This window comes from Triticum aestivum, chromosome 4A (genome assembly GCF_018294505.1).
Source record: "Triticum aestivum cultivar Chinese Spring chromosome 4A, IWGSC CS RefSeq v2.1, whole genome shotgun sequence".
Classification (NCBI taxonomy): Eukaryota; Viridiplantae; Streptophyta; class Magnoliopsida; order Poales; family Poaceae; genus Triticum; species Triticum aestivum.
The window spans coordinates 741694936-741701759 of record NC_057803.1 but is presented as its reverse complement, the minus strand read 5'-3'; the positions used below and the strand labels follow the sequence as shown (position 1 = coordinate 741701759).

The 6824-nt window shown below is 48.6% G+C and overlaps 1 pseudogene; it reads left to right on the top strand.

Annotated features, from left to right (window-relative positions):
- Positions 1–4858: 4858 nt before the first annotated feature.
- Positions 4859–4997, top strand: LOC123088967 (uncharacterized; annotated as a pseudogene).
- The last annotated feature ends 1827 nt before the right edge of the window (positions 4998–6824 follow it).

Below are 6824 nucleotides of genomic sequence, written 5' to 3'. Positions count from 1 at the left end.
GAGAAGCTGTCGACGTATGACATTTGACACGGAACGTTAACCACCTAGAGTGGGTATCCTGGATCTTTCGAGGCGATGAGGCCTTTCTCTACCCGCAGCACATCGTCATGAAGTCTCCTTAGATCGCCGAATCTGGCCCGTAGCGCTGTTGCAGGTAGGATTGGTTGACCGGGGATATGCCATTTATCCGCATCGGGGATATCTATACGGTAATGAAGCCGAGGCTGCTGAGGCGGCTGGATCATAGAATTAGCTTTTTTGCCTTTCCTCGCTCTCTTCCTAGACTTATTTACTACCGGAAGGTCGTCAATAATACGTTGAGACGGTAATTCAGGCACCGACTCATGACGCTCAAACCCTGAGGAGGCGCCAGTATAGACATACTGTTCAGCTCCATCGTCATCCTCATCCTCATCCAAGGCGACGTCATCAGCGACTAATGGAGCCTCCTCCTTACCCCGTCCGCTATCACCCAACCCGACACCCGACACTAATTGGGTAGGTGGGGTCTTGATGTTCATACCTTGCTGAGGCTGCGTGCTCGTGGGTGTGCTCCTGGCCGCCTCCAGACGAAGCAGACTCTTTGGCCACAACAGGACCCACCCATTGCAACAATCACCAAGCCACCGCGGGGTCTCGTCGTCATCCCCCACTGGTATTAGAGGAGGCAAATTCTCGTGGCCCGGTTTGACACTGGCCACGGAAAGCTTGAAGACGTTCGGGGGGATCGGCCGGCTGTGGAACAATGGTTCCTTCAGCTCCATTATCGTCGCCTTCCCCACGTCCACCTTCTATTCGCCGATGGTGTACAATATGGTGCACGGGGTTTCGTCGGCCTGCAAAGAAAAGTCTGCGACGTGAGACATCCGAAAGGCAACGAAAATGAGAGATTATACATTTATATTAAAGGGGGCCGGTGTGACAGATACCGTGAGGGCGTCGAGCTCAGCCAAAGAGGAGGCACCACCGAGCACGTCCGGTGCGGGAGCAGGTGCGGGAGAAGGTGCGGGAGCAGGTGCGGGAGCCGGTGCGGGAGCAGGTGTGGGAGCAGGTACGGGAGCAGGTGCGGGAGCAGGTGCTCCCAAGAAGTCAGCAAGGGGAGAGTCCTCTGCATTTTTTTCTGGATTTTGCCTTGTCCAAGTGAAAACGCCCGTCACCAAGGAAGTAGACATATCTGCAATCGCCTGTTTTGCGGCAGCTACCGCTGTTGCGACTGTCTGAGATGATTTCTTCTCAACCGCAATCTCAACCTTCTTGTCGATGTTTTCTTCAGTTAACCTCCGTCTTTCCTTTCTCTCCTCCGTGGTCTCACGGTAGTACTTCTTCCACGTGGCGCCGTCTCCGACACCGTACACGCGTCCATACGACGGTCGAGTATCCACCGATTGTCGTTTCAATATGTTCAACGCCCGGTTGAATGGAGTGTCCCACTTGGGCCTCGCCAATGCCTCAGACGGCGAGTCGCTTTTGGCCGCAATCCGGTGCTGCTCTCTCTGCAAAAGGCACAAGGATCGTTTACAAATATGACTAACGTGTGCAGTCGAATTGATCAGAAACTAAAATTACCAGCAGTCTCATGAACTCCATAATGACCGGTGTTGTGTCGTCAACCTTCTTCACTGGGTCCCAACAATGTCGGGCCCTCAGGACGTCATGCTCCTGCGGGACTGTGAAATCCGCCAAGGGGTCTGGGATACCCAAACTCGCGGCTTCCGCGTCCTCCTTGGCCCATTTGGACCTCTTTCCGCCGTAACCACGGCTTCCGAGGTGGTAGCTCCCAATGTTCCTCTTTTGAAGCCCCTTCATGTACTTAGACTTTTTTTTGGCAGCTTCGGCCTCGCAAGCCTCCTTGAATATTTGAAACTGCTCTTCCGTGATTGTCGGATTATCCTTTACAATCTCGGAGTAGGGTTCCCCGTCGTTGATTTTTGCTTTCACTCGATGTTTCCAGGCGGCCAAAGCGTCGCTAAACTTGGTCATGGCGTGTTTGTTTATCTTCTTCATTGTCGGGTCCTCGTCTGGATCTTCATAATCCTTCTCATTCCGTCCCGGGAACAAGAATATCTTGTGAAACTTCTTTAGGAGGGAGCTCCTCATATTTTCTGTCTTCTGTAGTTTCTCATCGTTGATGGTGGCGGTTGTCCGTACGATGCAGCCTATTTGATTGCCGTAGCACGCGCGTGCTTCCTCGGGCGCCTTTGGCTCAAAATTGCCGTCGTCCACCTCCGTGACCACCAGTCTAGTAGTCCTGAGTTTGTTAGGAACCCATTATCTCTTTGCTTTCGGTTCTACACCGGCTCCGCTCCCCAAGGCAACACCGGTCTCAGCGCCGGTCTCGATGCCGGTCTGAATCTCAGCGCCGGTCTCAGTCTCAGCACCGGTCTGCGTGTTGGTCTCAGTCCCCGATGCCACCAGTGGGTCCAGCAACAACATCGGTTGATCGTCGGTAAGGCTAAAATATTCGGCTGCCGCCCGGTAGACGTCATCGCAATCACCAGAACCCTGTCATTCATCGTTGCTAGCCATGTTTCCTATGATTAAATCTAGTCAATTAATTCTAGACCTAATAAAATGAATAATGACATAAAAAGGACTATTGTTTTGAAGGAATGTTGACTCCTTCCGGGCACTCGATATGTCCTAGTTTGTAGCAAAAGTCATGCCGAAATTCACGGAAAATTTCGGCATGACCTTTGCTAAAAAGTGGACAAATCGAGAACCTAAAATTTGCCGGAACAGAAATGAATCAACATTCCGGCAAAACATAGGCCACTCAGCATCATTCCCTGGAAACAACAAAGCCACTTGGGCACAATCGAACAACTTCAATGAAAAGATATAACATGAGCAAACACTATTGAGGAATTTGCATATAACATGGCCACTTCAATGAAAAGATATAATCAACAATAATGGAATATGCAAATGAACATCAATGACATATAGCTACTGTTCTGTTTGACCAAGTTTTTGAAAAGAAAAACAATTCTGTTTTTTGTTTATAGCTAAATGGCATAGCTACTGTTTTTTATTTATGGCTAAATACTTTTGTTTTTTGTCTAAAGCTAAAAGTCTAGGAACTACATTTTCTCTAACCCTTTTGACCTCACCAGAATTTCCACAGCAAGACCTTAGTACCTACACCCAATTTCTTCAAAAATATTCCGGTCCATAGTCCAAATAATTCAAATTTCATTTGAATGAAATTTGGAACAAATTCAGGTCCGTAGTCAAAATATTTTTTATAGCTAAGTGTTTTTTGTTTATACCCTCTGTTAATTTAAATCTAAATGCTACTATTATTTATATACCCTCTATTAGTTTAAAGCTAAATGGAATTACTGTTTAGGAATTTTCATAAAAATTTCCCTAGCTAATTTCCTAAAAAAATTGCTAATCATTTTTCCTAAATGCTATAAAATGCCTACTGCCCTAAAAAAATCTAGGGTTCATATGAACACCTAGGGTTCATATGAACATCAACACAGTATCAACATATATATAATTGCCCTAGCAGAGAGAAATAGGAGGATAGGGACAGGAGAGGCATAGCCTTACGGTCAGCGGCGAGGGCAGGCTCTGGCTCGGGCAGCGGCAGTGAGGTCGAGGGCGGCGGCGGCGAGCTCGAGGAAGGCGACAGTGAGGTCGACGACGGCCTCGGGCGGCGGCTGTGAGGTCGAGGGGGCGGCCTCGGGCGGCGGCGGTGTGGTCGAAGGCGGCGGGCGGCGGCGATGTGGTTGAAGGCGGCCTCGGGCGGTGGCGGTGTGGTGGAAGGCGGCAGGGCAACGATGGCGATGGAGCAGTTGGGGGACAGGGGGGAGTAGAGAGGGGGGGAGGACTTAGCGAAATTTTGTGCCAGGGCTGCCGGGATTTGAGTCAAACTAGCAGTAGCGCGTTTTGCCGAAACGCGCTATATCTAAGATAGCTATAGCATGTTCCAGAGAAACGCGCTGCCGCTAACCCTTTCTGTTTTCTTTTTCTTTTTCTTTTGTTTTCTTTACATTTTCTTTTTTTCATTTCTCCTTTCTCTATTTCTTTTATTTTCATTTACTTTTCTACTTACTTTTCTATTTATTTTCTTTTACATAGCAGTAGCGCTCTACAGCAGAAACGCGCTGCTACAATGTTTTTAGCAGTAGCGTGCTTCTGGGAGAAGCGCTGCTACTATTCCTAGCCTATCGGCACTAGTGAGGGAATTTTAGTAGTAGTGCTTTTCTGTGAAGACGCACTACTGCTAAAATAATGGTTGTAGCGTGCTTTCCTATATAACACGAAACCAGCAGCCTACTACGGTAGGTAAAACACGCTTCCTTATTTCACATGGTAATCAGAGCTTCCCTTGCAAAACACATCTAGCCTTTCCTTCCCAGCCGCCATGTCTTCCTCCTCATCCCACGCCACGGCCAATCCCCTCAACAACCAAATCACCGAGAAGCTTACCCGTGGAAACTTCCTTCTGTGGAAAACCCAACTCCTTCCCCAGATACGTGGAGCCTCCCTTTTCGGATACCTAGATGGATCCATCGCCGAGCTTGAGAAAACCATCACCACCACCGACAAAGATGGCAAGGCTACGAGCATCCCAAACCCGGTGCACGCGGCCTGGGTTACCCAGGACCAGCAAGTGCTCGCCTACCTCCTGACCTCGATCACGAGGGAGGTACTGACGCAGATGGTCGCCATGGAGACGGCGCATGCAGCATGGACCGCTCCGACGAACATGTTTTCGTCACACTCCCGCTCCCGCATCAACAACCTCCGGATCTCCCTCTCCAACGCCGAGAAGGGGAACCAGTCAGTCGCGGTCTACTTCGCCAAGATGCGGTCGTTCGCTGATGAGCTGGCGGCTGCCGGCAAACCACTTGGCGAAGATGAACTGGTCTCATACATCCTGGCCGTCCTCGACCTGGAATACAACCCCCTGGTATCTGCTCTTGATGCTCGTACTGAACCACTTACGCTAGATGCATTGTACTCCCAGATGGCGAACTTTGATCAGCGCGTCGAGCTTCTTCAAGCCTCTGGCATAGGTGGCTTCAGATCTTCAGCCAATGCGGCCACTCGCGGGCGTGGTCAGCAGCGTGGTCGTGGCATGTCCCGTGGCCGTGGTGGTGGCCGCGGTGGACATGGCCGCGGCTCTGGTGGTGCCTCTCCTGGCTAAAACAACAACAGGGGGGCGCCCAGGACCAGGAGGACTGGCTGGTGGGGGTTTCCGCAACGACAATCGCCCCCACTGCCAAATATGCAGCAAGCCAGGCCACGTTGCCATGGACTGCTGGTACCGGTTCACGGAAGACTATCTTCTAGAAGAGAAGGTGGCCGGATCTGCAGCAACCTCATCATATGGGGTAGACACAAATTGGTACGCCGACAGTGGCACTACTAATCACATCACGGGTGAACTCGAGAAGTTAACCACCCGTGACAAGTACCACGGAGGTGATCAGGTCCACACTGCTGATGGTACAGGTATGAATATTAGTCATGTTGGAAATTCCATTATCAGAACCCAAAATCAAGATCTCCATCTAAACAAAATTCTACACATTCCTACTGCCTCACAAAATCTCCTTTCCGTTCATCGTCTTACCCTTGACAATCATGTTTACATTGAGTTTTGGCCTTATTTCTTTTTTATTAAGGATCAGGTCACGGGGAGGGTGCTGCATCGAGGCAGATGTAGAGGAGGTCTCTATCCATTGATTCCGTCTAGGACGTCAAATAAACAAGCTTACGGTGTCACCAAGATATCTTCATCGCGTTGGCACGCTCGGCTTGGTCACCCTTCATTTTCAATAGTTCAACGTGTGCTTAGGAATAATAAACTTCCTTGCCATGGGGAGTTAGATGTTGAGCCGGTATGTGACTCATGCCAACGAGCAAAAAGTCACCAATTACCCTATCCGGTGTCTACTAGTGTATCTACCAAACCTCTTGAGTTGATCTTTTCTGATGTATGGGGAGATGCTCCTCTTTCTGTTGGTAGATATAAATATTATGTGAGTTTCATCGATGATTACACCAAATTCTCATGGATTTACCTTATTAAGAAAAAATCTGATGTTTTTGAGGTTTTTCAAAATTTCCAAGCACATGTTGAACGCCAATTTAATGCAAAAATCCTTGCCATCCAATCTGATTGGGGTGGGGAATATGAGAAACTAAACTCATTCTTCCAAAAGATGGGCATTGCTCATCATGTTTCCTGCCCCCATGCTCATCAGCAGAATGGATCGGCTCAGAGAAAACATCGCCACATTGTTGAAGTCGGACTTGCTCTTCTTGCAAACTCCTCTATGCCATTAAAATACTGGGATGAAGCTTTTCTTGCTGCCACATATCTCATCAATTTACTTCCCAGTAGTGTTATCAATTTTGAAACCCCTTATGAACGTCTTTTTCACAAAAAGCCTACCTACAACTCTCTTCGTGTGTTTGGATGCGCCTGTTGGCCAAATCTTCGCCCATATAATTCTCGTAAGCTTTCCTTTCGCTCCAAACAATGTGTCTTCTTAGGCTACAGTCCGCGTCATAAGGGGGTCAAATGTCTTGATATATCTACTGGTCGCATATATATTTCCCGAGACGTCGTCTTTGATGAGAATGTGTTTCCATTTGCATCTCTTCATCCAAATGCAGGCGCCCTCCTCCGGAAGGAAATCTTGCTCCTTCCTAAACATCTTCATTCATCCACTTCCTTTGATCACAGGGGAAATAATGGCAATGACCAAAGTAATGTGACTGATATTTGTACTACTCACACACCCTCTCCAGATGATGCAGGATTTGTGGACGATTATACAGGTGAAAATTTGGAACAGAAT